Source organism: Chelon labrosus (assembly GCF_963514085.1).
Source record: "Chelon labrosus genome assembly, chromosome: 22".
Classification (NCBI taxonomy): Eukaryota; Metazoa; Chordata; class Actinopteri; order Mugiliformes; family Mugilidae; genus Chelon; species Chelon labrosus.
In genome coordinates, this window is record NC_140355.1 from 10,692,989 (window position 1) to 10,719,200 (window position 26,212).

General features: G+C 44.7%; 1 protein-coding gene across 1 annotated transcript in view; it reads right to left on the reverse strand.

Moving 5' to 3' along the window:
- sh2d3ca (SH2 domain containing 3Ca) overlaps positions 1-26,212 on the reverse strand; it is a 51,514-nt gene that overhangs the window by 11,969 nt on the left and 13,333 nt on the right. The window lies entirely within an intron of this gene.

Genomic DNA, 26,212 nt, shown 5'->3' on the forward strand with positions numbered 1-26,212 from the left:
ACACGCACAAACACACACACACCAGAAACTATCCAATCGACCCTGACCTGATTACTAAGAGGAAGAAATCATCACGGGCAAGCTCTTATTGTTCTTATGTGCTGTGGAGACCTGGATTTAGCCTTTAAGAGTGGCCACTCTGGTTGGCTGGTAATAAAGTCAAATGCACAGTCTCGCGCACATTAATGCACACAAGGCACAAACAAATCGAAACATATTTCACATTTCAAAGCTTCACATTTCTGTTTACACAAAGAGCAATCCATGGGGGAAATCAGGGCTGCAAAACACACACAGCCACACACACACACCGCTGACATAATGCATTAACGTAATTGCAACGTTCACCCTTAGTTTTAACCCTCAAAAAGTTGACGACCATAAAATGTCTCTACGAAGTTACGTATTTCATGAAAGATGGCTCATGCAACTTGAACAAGACCAAACACACACACACACACACAATTAAATTGTCTGAATCCATGACAAATTAAATCATTAATGAAAATATGATTTTTTATGGTGCCACACAAACAACACAGCCAACGCAAATGTTTGAAGTGCTTGTCATTTTACATTAACCGCCGCACAAGCACTATTTGCTTAGGTAAGAAGGAAAAATGGAAAACCCCAGAGTGGGACCCTGACGTTATGTAAAGACACCATAAGAACTGATGACTGCGGAAAGACTGAGTTCAGACGAACGACCTCAGATTATTTAAAACAGAGGACGCACGTACACAAAAGCGTGCGTGCACGGCCGCACAAACTCTTTCACAAATATGCACAAAACAGAGAAATCCACACAGGAATAAACAGTGAAAGGAAATCGTCTCGGCTCTGCCAGTATGAAGAGAAATGAGACTGGAGACCAAAATAAACAGTAAACAGCCTTGTCGCTAAGGCTAGCCTGTCGTTCCTCCTAACATTTTCCCTCGATCAGAGCCTCTCAGCTTCTTTTTTCGGGGTCAGTGTTTTCCTCCTACTTCCACTTACTTTTCTCCCTCGCGCCCACAGTTCCTCTCTTCATTCCCCACAATCATGAAGTCTCAAGAAGTTTGTTGTTTGCTGAAAGTGTGAGTGGGTTTCCACCAGCCAGCATGTTTGTGTGTGCGTATGTGTGCGATTAGAGGAGTCTACAAGAGGCAAACATTCGATCTAATCATCTCCAGGTCACCGCGAGATGAAATTATTAACTGCCTCCACTCCTCGCCGTTCTCCCTCTCTTTTCGGCCTCTCTTCTCCAAACCTCTGGGGGATTTGGAGGGGATATCGCCATGGAGGCTCACTCTAACAGATTAGATTTGAGGTGTGTGAGTGTGTATGTGTGTGAAGGAGAGGGGAGAAGAGGCCAACAAAAGAGCTGCGGGGTCAAGTGTGCAGTTATTGCTTTTCCTTGTGTCCCTGGAAACCCAGGAGAGGGCTGCCACTAAACTCGTGCTCAACAATGAACTTTGTGTACATGTGTGTGTGCGTGTGTGTGTGTGTATATATATATATATATATTTGATGGGTTATGAGGCAAATTGAAATGTCAGCGGGGCTCTATTTATGATATGCTTCATGGAATAGGCTGACATCAGAGGGAACACGCTGACAAAAAGACCAGAAAGAAAAAAAAAATGGATGGACAATCAAAAGTGATTTGACAAGGACAGACACAGAAAGAAAAATAGTTTATTGTCTTCTAATGTATGAATAAAACTGAAATTATGTGTCTCATGCGCACAGTAGTAGCCATCTATCTGATTGCGGCGTGAATTACTGTCACGACACGTGTCTATCGGTTGCATCCTCCCTCAAAAGAGGACTATATATTAACACTCACTGAACGTAACCACATACAGTTAACTGTTAAGATCAGTAGCGAGTATTTCTGTTGTGCTTTCATTACTGTATCTGTAAGTGCTTTTGCTACATCTGCTATTTTCCATCTCAATCTCCCATGTACTCTGGTGTCATGTTTTTACTGTATGCTGCACATATGCATTTACCCAGATGCCTGTCTGAATCTATCTGCCTGCATTGTGCCCTCTACTCTCTTTGCTTCTGCCCCAGCTCCCTGTTTTGTCTGTCTCTCTCTCCCTCTGTGCCTCTTGGCCTCAGGCAGATGGTCCCCCAATATGAGATATAGGTCCTGCTCAAGGTTTCCTAAAAGGGAATTTTTCCTTGCTAATGTCACCTTAGCGCATGCCCTGGGGCACTGAGGCTATTTAAATAAAATTGAATTGAGTCAGTCAAAAGAAGCGGCAAAGAAAAAAAAAATCTGTCTCTCATACAGTTGCATCCTGTTGGTTTAGTAGAAGCAGACATTTGGAGGATGTGCACAAAGTACAGTGAGCACGGACGCGCTAACACGGCGGTCGTTAAACCAAAACACAGACGTCAGTTGAATTCCGAGCAGACAAACGGGTGGAGAACAGAAGCCGACACCCTGCAGAAACAGCCGTAGACACACGAAACAGCTTGCATACATAAAGACAAGACGTCAGACATTCAGGAAGGCGCGGAGACAGACGGACGGACAGACAGACGGACGGACAACAGAAACTCATTAACGTGGTCAGAGCCGCAGACACGCAGGGAGACGGGTGCCCCATTAGCGGAGGAGGGAGAGAGTTTAGGTAATTTAGGAGCTGATGCAGGACTTTGCTTCCCCGGGGCGGGGGGGGGGGGGGGGGGGGGCAAAAGAAGTAAAGTGATTGGTGTGTGTCTGTGCATTCATCCATGTATCTGTTGCCACGTGCGTGCATATGTGCGAGTTCTACATGGGCAGTGCCCTTAATGGATGGTACTCTATTTTAGGCTGATGTGGCGAGAAAGTAACGCCAGGTCGTAAAAAAAGATAAGAGCTCAGTTAAAATAAAGGCTGCATCGATTGTGACGGCGGCGCATGCGGTATAGTTGGAACGAATACGGGAGAGTCAGGAGGCAGGCTACGGGGGTTAGGGGTCTGTGTGCATGTGTGAAAATGAGCTATAGATAACACCCGCAGCGCGATCCATCACCTAATTTACACCAACGCGCACTCGAGGCTCCTCTCCTCGCAGCGGGCCCATTAGACGGTTTCGCCTCATGACATCACCGCACCCCTCCCTGAGAGAAAACTGACTGCTATCAATAAGCATCAGAAAGAATAAAAATGAGCCACATAAAAGGAAAGTAAATGAAAGGGACGATAATGGGGAGAAATTCTGAATATATGCACATATTTATACATATATTATGCACAAACACACACACCCTTATTGGCACATTGGTGTGTGTTACTATGTTTTATTTTAATTTTCTGTTTTTTCTCTCTCTGTTCTACGCCGCATTGATTATTTACCTCGTTTATTACTTGGTCCAGTTTGCATATCTCCTGTGTTACGGGTTGTTATTTGATAGGGCAAACAATGCAAGCAGTCATTAATGCAAGATTAAACTGAAAGTCGCCGGTTTCCAGCTTAAATGGCGTCACCCAAGTATGCAATGCGAAGTTAAAATATTCAGGTATTCACGGCGGGGTGTAGTGTCGCACGCCGCCGTTTGCGGCCCTAAAAGTTTCTTTGTTAGTTCTTGCTAAAGGATCACGACGCTAAGTAACTCGATGCAACCCAAAGCAAAGAACTCCAAGAGCGCGGGCATCGGTGAGAAATGAAATGGAAAACAATTGCTGACAAGTATGAAAACCTGCAGGGGAGGAAAAAAAAAATAAAGTCTCACCAGCACGGATGCTAAGTGGAAAGAAGAAGAATGCATTCCATCAAAAAAAAAAAAAGAAAAAAAAGAAAAAGGGCACCAACAAAAGAGATGAATTCATTCTAAACAGAGTGCAGCACTTGGATCTGAGCTCATGACAGAATGCACCTTCTTTCTTTTCCAGCTAGTGGGCAAGCCTTTAACCCTGTTGTCATGGTAACACCCCGAATTGGGGTGGAGGTTGTGAGGGTTTGGATGGGGTGGGGGGGGGTGGGGAGGCTCCACCTACTTCACACACACACAAACACACATTTACACATGAGGTCAGGGGGTCTCATTCCTGAAGAACCTCGCTATCCCTTGATCTGCTCTCTCTCACCTCCTCCCCCCCCCTTCCACCCCGTACCTCCTTTCTTTTCGGGTGATAGAGACCTGGATTATTGCAGAAGGGCCCTCAAATCCTCCTATCTCCTATTACACGCCCACACACTGGCATTATAGGGGTTTATGTGCGCGTATGTGGCCAGTATCACCCTTCTCCAGACTGCTGTAATCCCTCTGTGCCCTCCAGCCTGATTTCTGCCATTATACTCGCACTGGTGCTCATGTAGTAGTGTAGAGGTCTATAAGTCACATGTAAAATGATACGAGCATTGGAGGGAGAGGATGTCACATTAGACTTATTGTTTTCTTAGCAAGGTGAGAATGACTGTGAATCAAAGCTGAGCAAAAAGCTTTTGTTAATGATTAAGGAAAGAAAACTCACATTTGTTGGTTAGAAAGATTGATAACATCACCTGTGAGCAAAAATTGACATGTTTTGTTTTCTTTTTTTATATCAAACGTAGATCCAACCTGAGTTCAACCTGAGCCCGAGCCGCTGCAGCATTTAACAAGCCTGCACCTTATTAAAATAAAAATAGGGCAATGCCGCTGGGATTTTTTTTTTGTTGTCGGAGTAAACAACGTTTATAATTCACCTCTCATTCTCACACACACGCTTACACACACACACACACACGATCACAATCCCATGAACAAACAGTGAATACATAATCCCGAATATGAAATGTACAAGTGGTGTTTCACCAGAAACAAAACCGAGACATCGTGTCATGATTTAATTTTTAACACAGTGAAAAGACATGCATCTATCCACTCAGTATCTTTTCTAATATTCTAATGCCTCTAAAACTACAGGTTGATTGCGCAGGTTGATGTATAGCGACAAACTCTGGAACTATTTCACCGCATTACAAGTTCAAAATCTTACCAACCATATTTTAAGCCCCTAAACTAGATTTAAAACTCCGCCAGACTGCAAATTTACCTGCTGCTGATTGGCTGAATCAGCACTGTGTGAACTCTTTTGGCGAGGGGCTGAATGCAACCCAACACCGTAGATTTAATTCCACCCTGTCTGCTCGAGCACTTATCACAAGCGGGATATACCGAGCACTCCGAAAACACAACGCGGACATATAAATAACGGTCCTGATTTCTCTTGTGATCAGACAGCATCAAAGGACCAGCTAGTCTCTCCAGACAGAGAGAGTGAGGCAGAGAAGAAGAGAGGGAATATGAGAGTGGTAACGGTGACCTTCTACTGTCATTAGGAATGAGTGTCTCCTGTATGTACAAACACACACGAGGCACTCACCTCTTGAGGGAGCTGTATGCTGATATATAGTGTATCTTACCACAGAAACCACAGAAATACACACACACACACACACACGTATATATAGCGCACTGCTGTGTGCTGTCAGTCAGTATGGTGTCAGGGCAGAGACCCCCTGTATTGAGTGACAGCTGGTGGACGGGATATGACATCCAGCTACACTCCCACTGAGACTGCAGGAAGCACAGTGCCACTCTGCGCTGCACGGCTCCTCTTTCTTTCTCAAAACTACACTCTCCTTCTGCTCACTTTTGTCAAATATCCCGGGGCTCTTCTTATGTTATCTCTCCACTTTTTTCCACCTGATTTTGTCTTGAGGTAACCAACGGTGACAAAGCAATTATCTTACAGGTAAGAGGTACAGTGATGAAGGGATTATGAACCACTGAGAATTACAGCAAACACAGAAGACAATTTTGTTACAATGAACCCAAAATAACTAAATTTACTCTGTACTTTTTAACTTAAGATGTGCAAATAGTTACGAATATCTACCTCCACCAATCAGAGGAAAGGGCAGTGGTGTCCAGAGAAACACTTTTATGAAACCCTTGCTCCTCTCACCCACTCATTAAAATGGGGGTTGTTGAAATAATAGAAACAGTTCAATAGAGCTAGAAAACAGCGTTGAATCAACAGCTCTTTCAGTTATTTAAATACTGTAACCTTCATGAAGCTAAGATTTAGTGCAGGGCTGTTACATTAGAATGCATTCATTTCCACTATCGTACCTAATGAACTGGCAAGTGAGTGCATGCGAGTATCTGCTATCTGCAGGCCAAACCTGGCCGTCGCTCCGTGTCCCTGTCTGACTCCGTCATTCATATTTTAATGCGTCTTCGTCTGCCTTTCACTTCCTGCTATTTGTTTCCAGCTCAAAGGACCACTAACGCATTTCCTCTCTCCATTCGTCTCTCTCCGTCTCTAATCAACCTGGTCAACAACATCTATCAGCACTTTGATGAGGAGGCCATTACTGAGAGTGAAACATGAGTGTGTATGTGCGTGTGTGCGTGTGCCTGTCACCGTGGCAGGAGATATATGACGACAATCAGCGGCCTAGAGGGCTAAATGTCCTCTGTGTGACTCCATGTGCGAGTGCGGTGTTGTGTATGATTATTATGCACACATCGACAACACTGACACCCCGGCGAATTGAAATGTAACTTTGAGGGCTCATTTATTTCTCTCTCTCTCTCTTTAAATCTGTTTGCTCATGACAGAGCTGTCAGCAGCGATGAGAAGGGAAACTGAAATCATCACAGATACGCGAAAAAAAAAGAAAAAAAAACAACCCACAAAGAAACTTTTTTTATCCCCACAAACATGAAAAGACTGAGAAACCCTAACACATTCACACTGATGCACACAAACCCACTACGCACGGGCCCAAACACACAGAAGAGAGGATTTTAATGATGTTTGACTGTTAAGTCCGACCGCACTCCTCTCCCTCGCCTCCTAACCCATCGTTCCTCTGCTAAACAGGCCTGTAGGCTACACACAGACACTCGCTCGCGCACGCACAAACACAAACACAACAGCGAGGGGAGTAAACATCCATTTCCCAAAAGCATCCGCTCAGACGCAACCCCCTCTTTTTTTTTTCAATAAAAATACACAACAAACACGAGAATGGCGCGCACACACAAAAACAAGACCCCACACAAATACCCGCAGCGCACACGTGTGCACGCAGGTGGAGGCGGAGATGGAGATGACAGCGCTGCATTTCGCTGAAGACACAGGTAAGATGTTTGATTTTTTTTAGAGAAACGGAGCATCGGCGCAACCCGGAGTACGACACACGGTTGCTGATTAAAGATTACACAGATTTAATTACATGTTTCTGCGGATGAAATTAGATAGCTCGCTTGAACCTAATTCAATTCGGATTGCTTCTGCTAATTACACGGCAATGCGGCCGCGCGAGTTGCGTTGATGTAACTGGATGCAACAACAAATCTAACACAAATTAATACATGCATGTGACTAATTAACCCGATGACTAATTGAAGGCCCAGTCAGCTTCTTAACTGTGTGTGTTGGTGTGTTACAGTACGAATGGAAAAAGTTGACGTCACATTTGTGCGCCAACTGGCATGAAAGGGTTCAAAACCAACAATTCAGACTCATATTTTACCTTTAATGGACATAAATAAAGTTTATGTCCATGAATTATAATGTCAAGACCAAGAACACACCTCATGTCGTTCTATCTCCTGTGCTTACCTGTCAAGGTGCGTCTCAGCCCTCTCTCTCTAATCATTCCAGTTCTCAACCCCCACCCTCCTCATCCCTCGACCCCTCTTGACCCTTATTTTTTTATGGCTTCATGACTTTGTTTTCATCTATTTACTCTCAGGTTTTAATACATTTGGCTTCAGACTTCGCCAGTAAACCGGATCTTTACTCAGAACTAACTCACTGTTTTGTCTGTCTCATTAAATATAATCTAGGTCTCTGAAATCTTTGTCTCCAGGCGGGGGGTGGGAGGGGGGGGGGGGGATGAACCACTCCGCCAGTCACTTGCCCAGAGGGACAGTCCTGTCTGTCAGATCCTGTCTACCATCAAACTTCCTTGCATCAATTAAAGCGTGGTCTTTGTTAGTGAACAACATGCCAGGCAGGAAGCAGCAATGCGACACCGCCTTGTCAGGTCCGGAGAAGCGCTCTCTTGAGTTGCTTTAATGGATAATACAAAAGAAACCCATTAAAAAATAAACAAAGCCAGATTCGCATTTAGTTTGGTAACTTTAGCTTCGATTTGCACAACTTTTGCATCGAAATGGGACAAAGCGGAGGAGAGAGGATTTAAGTTAGTCGACACAACAACCCACAGCGGACTCGGCTGCAGTGAGCACGCGGAATAGATTAGCACGTATATTCACACCCCGTTCTCTTATGGTCGACTCAGCACGGTCACTCCTATAGATGCTGTTGCCATGGTAACTCCATACTCTGCATGCCCCAGCTGGTGTTTCCCCGAGGAAAGATATCTGGGTGTGTGCGTGACAGGGAGAGGTTAATGTGCCCCATGTGTGCTTTGCTCCGTCATGTGCAGTGGGGTGTACCGAAGAGGAAAACATGGCTGGTTGGGAGCAGTTATCATGGCATCCCAATTGTATGTACGTGCGATCTATTCCTTTAGTATTAGTCCTGCAGTATTAGTCATCGGTTTTCCCTATGGGCGAGCGGTCAAGTCCTCCCGCCTGGAGACGAAGATTCCCAAAAGATCCAGATTTCATTTGAAGATACACAGTTTATGCGAGTTAACTGGAATTCTGAATTAAAGATCTGCTTCAGTACCAAAGTCTGCAACCAGCTGTATTACAGTCTGACAGAAAAAGCAACAATAGATTGAAAACAAAGTCATGAAGCCACACGAGAGTAAACAAACACTTGAGCAGCCCACTCAGTCACACTGCGCTTTGCCGCTCTCTTACAGTGACTCATGCTGTAAATATACACACATTACAGTATGTGGTGACCTGTGCTTCTGCCAACACGACAGAGGATTTGGGACAAGTACAACATTTATTAGTCATTTTTCCAGCTCTCGGTTTTGTTTACTGCACCTTCACCCCCACACAGGAACTGTAACAGACACCACTATAGGTTCTTTTGGGGTATTGCGGGACAAAGACGCCGTAACCTACGCACGTAGTCGACGCCGGTGTGAGCCGTTTATACTTGTGCGCTCGTCAGTCTGGTTCGCTCTGTAAACGCTTGTGTCTTTTTTGTCACTCGGGTTCATTTTTGTTTCTACTTCCTGCTTCACTTTGAAGAATGGCGACTAAAACTTTTGCCGAAATTCCGCCGAAGACGAGTCATACAAATGTTTGTATCTCCGAACCTCCTCCGTTAACCTTTCCTCGATGTGTTCCATCTTTATTGGTCCGAAACAATCGATTTGAAAATTGAGGAGATGGAGAAGCAGCCAGAAATATGCCACTACCAAGTGGACCAATCACAGCTCTTGCGGTCTGTGACAACGTAGCGCGTAGTTACAAAATTCATCCTGTCCATTAACCCACAGCCACAGCCAAACCAGCCCTGCCCACTGTCCAGGCCAGGCCGAAGCTCAGAGTAAAGACAGAGGGTTTGCCGTACAGTCATCTCATTTCTGCTGCTTTTCTGTTCCTCTCATACATCACTTTCTCCCTCGCCGCGGTGCAATTTATAGACGGCTCGAATGTACACACGTCTGACTCATCACACGGCTTCCCCTTTACCTCGCCGCTTCATTTTTCCATCACCTCTCATCAGGTTTCACCGTCTCCAGCTACCGCGCTTCAGGCCAACTCTGCGGCCTCTCTCGCTCCTCTCTCGACATGTTTTGCTCTGTATTCGAAAAGCTCATTCCTTTCTGAGCCCGTCTTGTTTTCCCCTTCTTCTGTGACACATCTTAACAAGAAGAGCTGGCAAGGATGGAGATAAGGAAATAAGCTGTGGGACGTCCGTTGTCTCATTTCCTCTCTCTGACAAGCACAACGGCTCATATGTCCATCTTGTCGCTTACTCTTGTTCTCTTGAGATGCACTTTATCATCTTGCTAACTCACTCCATTACCTTTTTTTCTTTTACCTACTGAAATGCTTTATTCTTGCAAATTCTCCTTTCCCGCCTTGCTTCTCAGTCCATCTTCATTTTTTCCACTCTCCCCTACTCCCATCTCTCCCTCCCTCCCTCCCTCCTTCCCTCCTCCTGCTCTAACCTGCCATCTCTCAAACACATATCATATCATTCCCCTCTCTGCGCACTTTCCCCTCCCCGATCCACTCAGCCGGGATGTCGGTGTGTGTAGCTGTTTGTGCGCGGATGCGTGCTGATATCGTGCAACAGCAGAGGCATCACCTTGTTCCATCAGCAAAACAGAGAGAGAGAGAGAGAGAGAGAGAGCGCAAGTGAAGCAGTGCATTAGGAGGCGGAGGAGAGGGAAGGAGATAAGAAGCTGCTTAATCATTAAACCTTAAACATTTATAAACATCCTGTTTAATTTATATATTTATACATTATTTGTCTTAAAAAATATGCTGTACATGTTGAAAAAATGTCTTGAAGCTGTAGGCTGGTAGTCCTAATTTAGTTACTTAGACAATCAAAGCTGAACACAATTCATTGTAATGGATGCAAATAAACCCATTATATGCTTGTCCCAGGTCAACATGTGTAGAAAATGTGACGTAATGAACAAAGTTAGCAATTTACTGCAAGTAAACTCAATCCACAACTGTAGTTCCTTCCACCAAATTCACCAGGATTGGAGCATCAGATGAAACCAGATGGAGAGGCAGCATCATTGACGGCATTGTCTTGCCAAGTGGAAAGAGCGGTGGCGGGAAGAAGAGCCTCTCTGTCCATACACTTGGAAAATCCTATGTTCTGCTTGTTTCCCAACATTTGGGATGGAAATACACAAGAAGATTATCTAGGTAACCAGAGCCTGGAACGTTAACTAAGCAACCAACTGTCAGCTATAAACGAGCGAATGGCTTTTTACGTAGACGGAGCTTTGGGCATGCAACGAGGGCACCGTATACACAGGAGAGACACCTATTATAGAGGCTCACATTAAATGAGTTAAACATTTGCTGCATCAAAAAAAAAAAAAGAAAAAGCATTGTGGCTCCCACATGTATCATTTTATTTAATTGGAGCCTTGACCGAGAGCTTACTTTGTCTATGTTCATGGAAAATTGGCTTCAGCATTTATTTATTTGTTGCTATTCTTCTGAGACCAACTGTTTGTTTTTAATCCCGTTTTTTGTGTTTATAGTTTGTAATAAACCAATGCTTTCATTAGTCTTCTCTGATTTGATCACCATTTCACTCCACTTCATCTCTTTGTCTTTAAATGAAACAGGAGCCGTTAGTGTCTATGACAACAGGGACCAGCTGGGACAGCTGAAAGACGCTGTGGGCACTGTACTCACTCTGCTGGAAATACAAATCTAACCTTTAATTTTGGCAGCTCGGATTGTGAAATTGGTGGAGCAGAGGGTGGGGAGTCATGAATGTCAGCAAACTCTAAGTACTGTTTCTAAAAATGACCTTATTATGACAAATATGCTAATTATAGCATGGTAAATCAGGGCCCATGCTCCATAAAACACAACTTTGCTCAGCTTCAGTCTTTTTTCTTCCCTCCCATCAAGAAGACACACAACACACAACCACTCACTCACACACACACACACACACACACACACACACACACACACACAAGCACAATTTCCCCTGTGGGCTGTGCCACTCGCTGTCATCCTCGCTTCTCTGGGCTTAACCATTAATGGCTAATTTGCTGGCTTTTGGGGGTAAAAGGTCGTCACACTGATGGATGGAAGGTCTCAGGACTCATCAGCGCTAACCCTTCTCTGCTAACACACACACACATAAACACACACAAATGCATTTATTTGTCTAGGTGCAGACACGCGTGCATGAATTTGAACATACATCGCAGCCTGCCCTCACATGCACACACATACGCGCATCTATTTCGTATATGCCATTTAACCGCCAGCCAGTACCATTACCATCCATACTAGGACCATCTATCTTGACAGTGACAGGTGTGAAGGGAAAACCACAAATCCACGGTGCATTTCTCCAGCGCAGTTAAACAGGAAAGGGACGAAAAGGGGAGGGAGCAGCAGTTGAAGGACAGACAGAGGCTAAAGAAAGACAAAAATTGCGACGATTTAGAGTCTCCGTGTTTAACTGATTGGTGTTTCTTTTGTAATCTTTGATTTGTTGTCGTTCCCTCTCAGCTTCACTTCCTGTCTTTGTCTATTTTGTGTTCTGTTTATGATGTTTGCTCCTCCCTAAGTGGTCTCATCTGTGTCTTGTTTCCTCATTGGTATTCTTTGGAGTCTGTTTGGATTCCTTAGTAAATTGGATTACTCTTTTGCTTCGACTTGGAAGTATCAAGCTTCTTCTTTTTGGATCCTTCCTTTTGTAAAATGTAAAGATGGCGGGTTAATATATAATGACGATACTACATCTGCACAATTCCCTTGTAAGGATACAACATCGGGATCTTTTAGCTCTTGCCGAAGTAGGAAAAAAAAAAACACACAAACCCGCCTTTGGCATTATAAAAATTTGCATCCACAAAACAAAATAATTGTGGATCTGGACCACTTCCAAACCGGAGATTGATAACATAGCATTAGCCTCGTGCTTGAGCAAACAGAAGGCTGAACTCTCCACGGCGAGTTTGCTAGCATCTGTGATCTGATGATCTGTACCGAGTTTGTGATAGAAGCTAGACCAGTAACCGTTACCCATTCATGAGTTAATTTAACTTTTTAGCTGCATTATATGCCGTGTTTTAAAGTGTTATGTGCCATTACTTCTGTTAGAGATACGTCAACAATGGCTACGGCCAAAGATGCGGCCTTGTTACCACGGAGACTCACACATATGGTGACACAGCATCTAATTAATTAATCAATGACTGACGGCAGAGAATTAATCAGCTTTGAACGCTGAAACGCGGCCAAGGCTCAAAGACTCTGACTTTGGACAAAAACTGAAGTCAAATAAGGATTCACTGGCTTGACAGGAAGACTCTCTCTCTGAAACATCTGTAGATTTCTCACAGCATGAAGTAGTGGCATACTGTGAACATAAAGTGTGTACCAAGTCATGGCACAAATGCATTGTGACCACTGTTTACTTTTATGAAGCCAGTGCTTGTGAAGCAGCTTCATAAAGACAGTTTTCTTTCATTTTTACAAAGTCTAAAATCCCTTAATCTGTTGGCTAAGACGTAGTTTGGGATGTGTGATACTGCTGGCTTTCTTCCTGAGAATTTGATCAAAAGAATGACACCACTCTCTTGTTTATGTGTTAGAAATGAGGCTGTATCCAGGCTAACCTGCATTTCTGCAGCTTTGTCACGGTGACATCCTACTCTCTGCTTTGTCAGTGTACACACACACACACACACACATAAATTTTGCCTGGCCACAATGAAAACGATGACCTATCGACTGCCCTTGTAACTTGACGCACAAACATCCACAGGGAGAGGTGCTGATGATGATGACGATGATGTAGCTGAAGACGCAACTGTGGAAGATTAAAAAGGGGCGCTAGAGATTAAAGACAAAGAAAAGAAAGTGGAAATAGGACAAGAAGACACTTAAAAAGGAATTACGGGGAAAGAGAAGTTACAGAGGGAGAAAGAAATGCGAGAAAAACAAAAAGAAGAAAGGGCACAAACAGAGTAGTGACTGATGGGATGAAAGTGTTTGATCCCACAGGTAGACTGCACATGCATTTCAATCAGTTTTTATCTCTCTCTTACAAACGCACGCACACCCTTTCCTTTTTCACCCCTGGCCATGCAGAGCAGCAGAGAGAAGCACGCCCTTGAGCTGTGATGCCATTGGCCGGCAATGATGTCATCTCTTCCTGGAGGCTGAGCAGCGAGCCGTGCAATTGGCTGGCTGAGGCAGACAGTAGGGGAGCGCTGCTGAGGTATCAATTCCATTCATACGGAGACGGCGACGAAGCGTGCGTGCAAGCGCGTGTTTGTGTGCGTTTGTCGGGGTGACCACTCCCCACTGTGGCATACACACAGAGCTATTAGGGCCCCGTCCATCATCCCGAGACACAGACAGTACCTGCTGGGATGCCCCTAATGGACGCTCTCTCTGGCACACACAAATGCTCAAATCTCAATAAAGTGCACACTATCAAATATGCATCAAATCGAGCGTGCACACACTCACCCATACTTACGCTTACACACACACACACAGCTGATGGGGGTTGGGAGGGCTGAGATGGGTGTTGTCTCCCTGTTGTTACCGGGCTGTTGTCATGGTGATGCAGATGGAGCTTTTACTGCTAGCTGGGACTCTCACTTTGCAATAAACTACACACACACACACACACACGCACACACACACACGCTCCCACAACACTTTTCATTGATGCTCGACTGTGCACACCTTTTGAGGTCTGCCTCGCCTTCGCCTTTGCAGCTGCTTTCAAGGAGCAGGAAAAAAAAAAAAAAAACAGCAAAAGGGACTCACTTCCAGCATGAGGAAGTGTGTTTGTGTGATGGTGTGAGTGTAAACACTCCCGCGAGAGACGCTCGGCGCATCCTCCAAGAGCTGCTCATGAGACATTAGCCCGTTACAACACGCTGCATGTTCATTCTCCTCCGTCTCTCTCTTCCTTACACTCGCCTCTGCCTTTCACCACCCACACCTTCCGCTACTCCTCAACCCAATACCCCTTTTTTTAGACTATGATGTCACTCTCGTAATTCCCAGCATAGCAGTGACTTCAGGCACGAACAAAAGATGCAAACCTGAATCTCAAAAGCTGTAGATGGGAGCTTATATGCACCGTGTAGATATACATCTTAATACCTCACTGTGAAAGCCACTTAAGCACGCACACAGTACTATTTAGATGTCCCGATACAGGAAGTAACTGCCTCGCTGTAGGATGTTCTTTACCTTGTCCATTACTTTCTTATAATGGGACACTTCTCTTACTTCAACATCGCATTGAGGAAGCATAATAACTGCTATCTACAGCTCCATCACCACATTCCCCTCATCTTTCTCTCTGCTCGAACTAATTACTTTCACTGAAACCCCGTGACTACGCGCATGCAGGGGTTATATGCGTTCCAGCACATGATCTCTGTGTGCACACCGCATAAATTCCGTTTTACTGGCAGAAGTGTTAATCTGATCCAATCCAATTTGAATTTAATTACGCTCAACAAAGCTATCACATTTCTGTCAATAAAGCTGATTTAATCTCCAATCAGTATCTGTATCTGGTTCACATTAACACCGCGATCTGCTCCATTAATAACTAAAACATTTTATCTGCACCTTTTCCTGTAAAGAATGATATCTGCAACAGTTAGTCAGTAATAACTGATTCACAAAAGCAGCTGTTTAACAAGGATGAATGCAAATGAAATTGGAAATATTGCATGTTTAGGCATGGACACATACATGACTGAATATCCGTGCGCATGTTGGGTGTGCGCGGTAGGGAGGGAGATAAAGCGAGTGAGAGCAAGTGTGCCATTCTCAGCTGCTCCCTGCAAATCACCCAGAGACGCTTTAACAGCCCCGGGTCTTTTCATAAAGGAAAACGACGCATTAAAAAGTCCACAGAGGTCCGGGGCCTTTCGTAACTCAAACACGCTTTACCCGCTGGGATTTATTAGAAATTCAAGCGGTAGAGCAACACCAGCATGGAGAGCTGGAAAATCTTCACCTAAACGAAATACAAAGTCCCCGAGCGGATGCACTGTGCTCTGAACATTCATCCAAAATAAATTAATAGGGATAAAAACATTTTCCACGACAGACAGTGGCATTCTAATATCGGTTAACGTTCTAAGCACTGTACTATGTTCGAGTGAAACCCTGGCGAGCAACAAAATCTATCATAACTTCATTTGTTAGTTTTTAATCAAACCTTTGTCTGAACTTCCCCGCGATTATCAGCTCCACCTGCGTGTCTGAGAAGGTCCTACCTAACAGATTGCTCTCATTTCAAACCAGAAGGCCCAACTTTTTGTGATCAAACAATGGCCATGAGAGCACACCTCCCCGTGCTGGAAGGGCTATTTGTTTCATTTGGGAGAACTAAGCCTTTAAAGTCGCAGCAGCCCGCGACCCAAAAGCCCCTGCGTCCTCCCAGGTCGGGAGAGGTCAAAGATGAAGATGGCAAACAATTGCCAACCTCCTGCTCCAAATCTCTTCACTATGCCACACTCCCTCTCAGCTGTGTCTTTCCCAGCATGTGCGAGAGTGGTGTGTGTGTGTGTGTGTGTGGTGTGGATCCCAGGGCATGTATGATTTCTTCAGCGAGAGACTGGTGGAGAGACTTCAGAGGACTCATTCACACACAAAGTGTCGAGCGCTCCGTTTCATTTCTGAAAGTTTGCGAGTAAAACCAACAGCTTACTTCATCGTCAAACCCAACATTAGAACTTGTGAATGAAGGCGGAAAAAGAAAACACAAAAAGAGTGAGTATGGAGAGTAGGGTTACGTTCTCGCACCGACAGAGTTCATTCTTGTACTACAAAGTAGGGATGTCCCAGTCAGGGCTGGTATTTTTTAAAATTATCAGATCGGGATCGGCTTCAGCCAAGCCCGGGCTTTTGTAATTCTTTATCTTAGGGTTAGGGCCCTGCTGCAAACCAACACCACATGCGTCAGTGGTGGTGGCTATCTTTAAATCAGAAAAAAAAGGGAAGAACGCAACTTCTTCTTCTTCTGTACTCAAAAAAGGCACCGTACTAAATTCCCAGCCTCAACTGAGAGATGACACAAGAACATAATCACTGACGAACAAAGTGGCTGCAACACATAAGCTGAGCTAATAGGCCGAGCAATCATCTCATATTCAGTGTTACTCCTATACGTTCACAATTTAAGATAATACATCTTGATTTAAAGTATTGTGTGAGCCTTTTAGCAGCCATTCTTCACATCCAGGAACAGCTGGCCTTCAACATTAGCAGCTCAGAAGCCGATGCCATTATTTTACATTACTCTGCCCAGCTCTTAATACGCAGAATCAAACAAGACAAATTAACGACAGAAATGATCTAAAACTGTAAATTTATAGAAGCTGAGGCACTAAACGATGAATAGTCTAAATGTAAATATCCACCAAACTTATTACCATTAAGTCCTACACAACATATGCTGAAAGAAGAAAAAAAGAGATAATTACAATACTGACTTGAAGGGCATGTTAATTTAACCTGCAGGCAAGTAGTCTTCAGAATAATCTCCGCTCCACTAGGCTCTGTTTAAAGAGGCGAGACTGCAATTAAATGCACAGGAGCATTCAGCATAGGTTTATGCTCTTATGTTGTTCTATTTTAAAGCTTTCCTCTATCACGCCTGCAGAGGGGAGATGATTACATGAAGCAGTGAGCTGGAAAGCTCTGTGATCCCGGCCTGCAGCTAAAAGTCATGATATGAAGAGACCATTTAGTTTTTTTGCATTTTCACTTGTTTGAATGGTGAGTGTGTTATGGGGTTTGGTGAAGCAGAGTGCCTGAAGACATGTATCAGTGGGACAAAGCGCAGCTAAAGAATGAACCACTAGTGGACTGTTTAGCATGATCTTAAAGCAAACTTAATACATCCTGCTTCTGCTTCACAGTAAAAGCCTTCAAGCTATGACGTGTTAAGTCAAGTTCAACTCATACTGTAAGGCTGATGCTGAAAGTGTCGTCGCATAATCAGTGCAGGTGCATATGTGGTTAGGCATTGCAGGATCTATTTTTTATTTTTTTTTATTTTTTTGCTGAATAACTTACGTATGTTCCCCTGCTGTGTTACCATGAAAGAGGAAGGTGAAGCTTCGGCGAAAGCAATTAGACTGTCTTTGCAGGAAATCATGTTTGTATAAGCTGATTGGCGGTTGCTGTTTTATTCATCCTTCCCATTTTCTTCACAACAGCATGGCTATAAGCTCACAAGTAAAGTTTAATCACTTTCTGCTGTATCAAGGTCTTTATAACCTGACTGGGTGCTACTGCAGCATCCTTCATGTGATAAATGTTTATTGCTACTGTTCTCGAAGATTGAATGTTCATGTACATTAGGTTTTGTTCTCAAAGGATTCCTCATCGTTGGCCAATTTTCTGAGAGTTCCCTGTGTGTCTGTGTGAGGGGAAATAACTCTCCATACCAGCAGGTGGCAGTAGTCTGTATTTGTCATTTAGAATGGGTAACTGGAAACTAGGACTAGCCAAGAAGCATGAAAGAGTTACAACCCTAAATCATGCTTCTTCTAAATCAAAATTTTGAATCTGCTCAAAAGTCCAGAGGTCTGACAAGAGGCAACCTTGCAGGACACACCGCAAACACTACGTTCACAGACACTTATCAACTGCCCAACACCGGCAAATTACAGACTGCTGGCCTGGTGTATCACCGACCTTCTACAGCATGGCTTGTTCCACTGAATCTAACAGCCGAAACATTTTCTTTCAAGCAATTCCTTGACGCACTAGAAGTGTCTTTGAATCCATGTTAATGCTTTTCTGACAAACCACCCCTGAGCAGTTGTGCTAATAATGACTATTTTCTCTGAGAAGCAAGCACAGACGCTGTTAAGGTTTGCAAATCTTGAAGAGATCAGAGTGGATGTTTAAAGCATACAAAGCCTCTAATTTGATGTCAGAGATTGTGTATCTCATCCTTCCCAGGCAGCTCTTAAAAAGCGTAGATACACAGTTTTTGTCAGGGTAATTTGTTATAGTTCTGAAAGGCATAAATAATGACAACGTCAAATAAGAAAATGCTGCAAATAATCTACACTGCTCAAAAAAAATTAAAGGAATGCTTTGAGAACACATCAGATCTCAATGGAAAAAAAAAAACATCATGCAGGATATTTATACTGACATGGACTAGGTAATGTGTTACGAATGAAAGGATGCCACATCATTTGATGGAACTCAAAATGATCAACCTTCAGAGGGCTGAATTCAAAGACACCCTGAAAATCAAAATGAAAAAGAATGATGTGGCAGGCTGGTCCATTTTGCTGAAATGTCATTGCAGCAACTCAAAATGGTACTCAGTAGTTTGCTTGTATGCGCTTGTATGCTCCTAATGAGCCGATGGATGTGTCCCAGGGTATCTCCTCCCAGATCTGGACCAGGGCATCACTGAGCCCCTGGACAGTCTGAGGCGCAACCTGGCAGCATCGGATGGAATGAAACGTAAGGTCAGAGAGGTGTTCTTTTAGGTCAGGCAAGAATGCGGGCCAGTCAGTGGTATCAGTTCCTTCATCCTCTAGGAACTGCCTGCATACTCTCACCACATAAGGGGCCAGGAATTGTCGTGAACCAGGAGGAACCCAGGGCCCACTGCACCAGCAGGTATGACAAGCTCCGAGGATTTCATCCAATAGCTAATGGCACTCAACGTGCCATTGTCTAGTCTGTAGAGGTGTGTGCATCCCTCCATGGATATGCCTCCTCAGACTATCACTGACCCACCACCAAACTGGTCATGCTGAACGATGTTACAGGCAGCATAAGGTTCTCCACGGCTTCTCCAGACCCTTTCATGTCTGTCACATGTGCTCAGGGTGAACCTGCTCTCATCTGTGAAAAGCAAAGAGTGCCAGTGGCATACCTGCCAATTCTGGAGTTCAATGGCAAATGCCAATCGAGTTCCACGGTGCCGGGCTGTAGCACAGGACCCAGTAGAGCGTGCCAGGGCCCTCAGGCCAACCTCATGAAGTCAGTTTCTGATTGTTTGGTCAGAGACATTCACACCAGTGGCCTGCTGGAGGTCATTTTGTACAGCTCTGGCAGTGCTCATCCTGATCCTCTTTGCACAAAGGCGCACATACTGGTCCTGCTGATGGTTTGAGGACCTTCTACGGCCCTCTCCAGCTCTCCTAGAGTAACTGCATGTGTCCTGGAATGTCCTCCATGCTCTTGAGACTGTGCTAGGAGACACAGTAAACCTTCTGGCTATGGCAGAAGTATTGATGTGCCACCCTGGCGGAGTTGAACTGCCTGTGCAACCTCTGTAGGGTCCAGGTATCGCCTCATGCTACAAGCAGGCCCTAGCCAAATGCAAAACTAGTGAAAAACAGTCAGAAAAGATGAGGAGGGAAAAAATGTCAGTACCCTCAACCTGTAAAAGCATTCCAGTTTTGGGGGTCGTCTCTTTATTGGCTTGATGCTGTACTCTTATACAGTTAATGTTTGAGCAGTGTGTTTAGTTGTTTAAAAATAAGAACTTTTTCATTGTTACTTCAAGAGTTATGTGAAGCTCACACAAATTAACTCTTACAATATCAAAAAAGGTTGCAAGCGCTAAACAAACTAGTTGATCTAAAGAATCTTTGATCAATTACACAGGCTTAAACTAAGCCTTTTCTTCAGCTAATTCCCAAACAATAAAAGTCTGAGATGCCCCCAATAAACCTTTAACTAACTGGACCGGAGACTCACACACAAATAGGCTAGTCATAAACCCGCGAAGCACACATACAAAGCTGATACATTCAAACACACACACAAGCACACACACACACACATATGCGGGCAGTCTTGCTCCTCATTAGTGCCAAAAACATCACAGTTCTCTAATGAGGATATAGACACTGGAACAAGGCAATTTAGGCACACACACAAGCATGCGCAGCTGCCCTTCACACTATGAGCCTGCAGGGTGTGACAGGCAGGCACGCCAAAAGAGGATTTGTGGCGAAAAGCTTTGGGGAGGAGGGTGAGAGGGGGAGAGAGATAGGAGGAGTGGAGAAGAGGGGATTACATGGTGAATATTTCAATGCTAAAACATACCAATTGGTTTGGTCTCCCTTTCTGGCTTGGACAGACACACACCACACACCACACACACACATATATATATATATACATATATATATATAAGAGACAGTGGGTGATGGGTAAAGCTAATACAAAACCACTAGGACCCCCTGGGGATCTGAGTGACAAAGTGCTGGTTAAACTGCTGCGACAGACTGAGTGGACCAAAACCAACCAAGCCCTTCCTACCACTTTAACGCCATGTCATCTGTCATCTAACATGCAAGACATGTGACACACTTTTTGTTTCTTTAAAATGGATAACATCAAAGCACAGACTTGAGAACTATGTACAGATGCGAACATCACACAGACGACTCAGACAGGACAAGACCACTGCTGCTCGGTTCATTTTCAGTTATTAAATTGTGACCTCCTCCTGGGAATAGAGATAGGAGTAATACATAGACGAGATGTACAGACGGGACGTCAGTGCAATAAAACTGTCCGGTGTAATATGTATGAGTTATTTGTAGCGGGATTTCTAGGCAAAAAAATCCACCTGCAGCCTGAATATATGGACCCAAACGATTTGTCTTTTATATGACCTGAATTAATGTCTCTGTTTTTTATTTGAAAAACATATGAATTGTTTTTTTTTTTTTTTAAATATTCCATGTGCAAATTTAATTTAACAAATCAAAAATACAAAAACTGATGTAAAAAGCTTGCTGTTTTTACTTAAAAAGGTCTGGTCTGCTCATTGCCCCTCGCTTTGTAGTGTTGGCTGCAAGTGAACATACCAGGCTCTGGTTGCCTGGATGGCCCGCTTGTATATTTCATCAGAACTTAACGCAGAACAATACTGTACAGACATAGCTGGCTCTTCATCACAAATCTCTATTTATAAAAAAAAAAAGCAGCAGTTCATCTGAGGCCGCAATCAGCAGGATGAAATTGGTAAGACCCAAAGTCTTGGATGGTGTTGCCTTGCAGGAAACTGCTGCCATCAAGGAGTGTCATTGCTATGGGGTGGTGGTGGTGCCTGGTCTGGTCTAGGTGGGTGGTACATGTCTAAGTAACATCCACATGAATGCCAGGTCCAGAAGTTTCCCAGCCAAATATTGGATTGTCACAAGATGGTCAATGTCATTCACTTCAGTCAGTGGTTTTAATGTTGTGGCTGATTGGTGTGCATCAATCAACCATATCAGACTCTACCAAATGCTTCAGCTCAAAATTGTGATTAACAAAATTTTTGCAGAAGATTTTCTGAACTTCTACTCTAAACTTTTGCGTGCACAGGGACACATTCAGCTGTATGAAATATAAAAATCTTGGCATTTCTTAGTAAGAAAATCAATATAAACATAAACAAATTAACTTATGTTCCTGAACGTTTTATCAAAGTCGGCATTTAAGTCCAAATGACTTCAATCATACCCTATCGGACTATTTTCCGTCCAATAATTCCATGAGGTATGAGTTTGCACACAGTGTACGTGGATGCCAGCGAGGCGCCATGTGGCAGGGTTGGAGGTTGACAGCAACGCTCCAGATACAGTCGGGCTGCAAGAACGCTAAAGGACAGAGGTACCGGCTGCTGGCTGTTGAGGTCAGCAGGGAATGAGGCTACAGAGGCCAGAGATGGGGGAGGCGGAGGGAAAGTGGCTGGTAGGCAAAACAGGATTAACTTCAAAAGCGATCGAAGCAGGAGAGGGAATCATTATGTGGATTTTTACGTCCGTGCATCTGTTTGTGAAGCATGCGCGTTGGTGTGTGTGGGTCTTTTTATGGGGGCTGATGGGGAGTTTGAGTCCAGCAGGCGGTTACATTGTCCCAGTTACAGAGACGCGCTGGAAACACTGGGCGTAATGCAGACACAATGGTTAAGCTGCATGTCTCTGTGTGTGTGTGTGAGAGAATGTGTGAATGTGTGTGCGTTCATAGTTAGCAGTCTAGACCGGGGGATCAAGCATAATCTCTTTCCACCGATACAGCTGATGAACTATGGTAACAATCCCACCGTCACTGTATCAACATCATTTCTGCATGTCAAATGTGTAAAAAGGTTAACTTATTAATCCATTTAAAAGGAGTATTTGAACCTTTTTGGCTGCCTTTATTGCACACAAGTCTCGACTGAGAAGCATTAACATCACATATGGCCACAAAGATTTACTCATACTCTTCACGCCTGCCTACTTCTCCGCATGCCCAAACATTAACTACGTTCTCAATTGCCCCGTCTGTGGACAGTCCCAACTTTTTTTCGGCTAACTGAAGCACATCCATGTTTAAAAAGAGAAAAATATCACGGTTACAGTTTTCTGTAGATGAAGAAGTTCTTCCTTTGGTGCAGTTACTGACCACTAATGAACACTCATGGAGCAAAAACCAGCACGAACCAAACAGCCTGCACTCGCTAATGATGCCCAGAGATACTACAAGTAATTAGTCTCTCTGCATACTCTCTGCAAAATATTAAATAAATAAAAAATATATAGAGTTAAACTGTGAGAAATGTACCACTCCTTACGCCAGATATTTGTAACCTTTGGGTTTATGTATCTTAGAGTCATTTCTGGTCATAGATAGATGGAAAATGTTACGGATTTCTGGTTTGGTACTGATTCCTGAGTGTTGAGGGTTTAAAACCAGCGATTCCAATCTGGGAATCCATCAGCTATTGTCTGATGACTTAGCCTTTGGGGGGACAACGGCCAGTGTTTCTGGGCTTCTGGTGCAGCCGGTGGATATCCAGATAACAGATATCTGGGCCAACACTGCCTGTTCTGTGTTGTCGGTCATTGTTCACACAATCCGACCCCGAGAGAGGTGTGAGAACGGAGTTCAGAGGTCGACGACCGGACAGGTTACGAACAGTTTAAAACCTCAACAACAGCCGATGATATATCAGCTTCACTGCCAACAATGTGCGACAGACTGGCTGGTGTCCCTCTTACGCTCTCGCTGACTGTTTACCTGCGTGCAACCAAAGCCCGCTCAAACACGATTGGTCATGTTTGCACCTCTGGACCGATAAGCAGAAAGCTTCCGGTGTCGAAATCCCGTCCTTTGCTTCCACATTCTGCACATTCACACCTGCAGATGCCTGTCCGCGGAGATTACAGCGAGGGTTATCTCTTTTTCAGTCAACCCCGATTCAGATATTCTAACAAACGATTCCCCCCCGCAGGCAAAGACAAGGAATCTACATGGCACTGAGTGGCAGAACAAGTAGTGATTAACGCACTGCCTCTCCGTGTCGCAGACAGTGTTTGGGTTACTCGGCACGCAGCATTGTGCTTGACGGGCCATGTTTAATTAGAATGGATTGTGGAATCAATATTGGTCTATTGACAGAAATCACACTGTTTGTAAACACACAGAAAATTAAGTCATTATTCTTTTCTTTTTCTTTTTTTTTTTAACATTAGTGCGACTCCCACTCAACTCTAACCATTCAACGGCTTCTAATTAATTTACCCCCCGCTCGCACGTGCACACCCCAACCACAACCACCACTACACAGGAACCCCCGCGACAGATTTAATTAAAACAACTTCATTACTCTGAGCTTTGAAACACTTCACTCTAAACAAAAGCAGATGCCAAGAACCGAGAATCTCTGTCTCTCGTTCTCTCTGAGACAGACATTTGTTTTAAGAACAACAAATGCAGGATGAAGACACTGACTGTCTCAGCTAGTTGTGACAGTGACGAAGTGTCCTGCCGCCAGAGACAAGGTGGGACGTGTCAGCACGGAACATTAGGATGAAGAGAAGAGAAGAGAAGAGAAGAGAAGAGAAGAGAAGAGGGGGTTATGATGAGGTTATGACACCATGCTTCAGTCCAGCACGGTATCATAACCTCAGGCAATAACATTGTTCGGTTCCCCACAGTCTACCATTTCCCATTATCTCATCTATTATTATTATTCTCTTCTCTTATCACTGCTGTCATGCGAATTCTCTGCAACTCCCACTCAGAAAAATCCCCTGTCACATAAACGTCTCCACAGACAAACCTTTCCAGAGAAAAACACAAAGCGGCACTGCAGGCGGCGAAACAAACACACTGAGTTTGTCGCTTCCTAAAAAGTTGCTACGGTTCTTTTCGCCAAACACAATCACATGTCAAACATTGACAGACATGGACACGTAGTGTGTCCGCACACACAGAATACGCTGCAGGTGTCATTTTGTCCCGGGAATAAGGTCAGATATTGGGTTTCAAACATCAAGCCAGAATTAGACCCAAGTAAAGCTGATACTGTACGCCACACTCCACTGTACCCTTCACACACTTTCTCCCCCTCTCATACACAAGCACACAAATTACAAATGCCTATTCCTGTCATTTCACTCTCGCTCACACACACACGAAACTCCCGAAACCGTCTCTCCGCTCATGATTTCCCTTTAACTCTCTCCGACCAGTGTTTTCACACAGTCCTTCTGAAGCCTTGAAGAACTGTACAGAGTCTCTATGATATCATCCGTCTGCCAGCTGGGTGGCAGGCTGACGTTACCGGCTGCCGGGACAGAAGAGGAGCCAGCATACCTCCCACAAATACACACGAGCACGAAGCTACACACACGAACACACGTGCATGCACAAATGCGCCAAATGTAAGGAAACTTGGATGGGACGCGAAACCAGAGCGCGCATATGCCTGCTAATGACATATCATGTGCTGAGAGCACATGCAAACACACTCACATGTCCACTCACCTGCACCTGCATGAAGGATCCCCGGTAGAAGCAGCATGCTGCAGCCGAAAGGGCACTCCACAGACTACACCTTTCCGTCATGGTTGGCACACACTGTTTCCCCTCCTTATTCTTCTTCTTCTTTTACTTCTTCCTCTCTTCTTCTCTGGCCCGTCTCCTGTCCTCTTCCCTCTCTACCCCACCCAGGGTGTCCGATCTGAACACCAGCCCCCGGTCTGAGCCTGTCCCACCCCTGCCTGCCTGCCTGCCTGCCTGCCTGCCTCTCTGCCTGGCTAACAGCCCCTCAACATAGTGCCACCTCTACAGAAACCGGGCTACGAGCTAAACAGCTAACAACCCAGCTACAGCCTGCAAGCAGCTGCTGGTAAACCACATCAGCCACTACCTACGAGCGAGCCGCTAACAGCCGGTAGAGATAACAGCGAGTGATATTGCAGCTCCTGACATCTCCGCTGCTCCTGCCCTGCACCGGCTTCTGTCTCCTCTGCTCTCGCTCCTCTCACTGCACTTGCTGCACTTCACGCGGCTGCTAGGGATTACCTCATTGCTTGCTGATGAAAGGAGTGTGGGTGGGGGGAGGGTGGACCAGAGGGAGAGAGGGTGGGAGGGATGGATGGATGGAGGGAGGGAGGGAGGGAGGGAGGGAGGTGGCAGCGGTGGTGGGGGGTGCTCGCAGGCACAAGCAAAGAGAGGAGTGCTGTCGAAATGCAGGCAGAAACCCCACCCACCCATCCGATGACCCCCACTTCAGCGCTGAGACAATGCTGACAGGGGGTGGAGGGAGAGGGGGCGACAAGGGGGT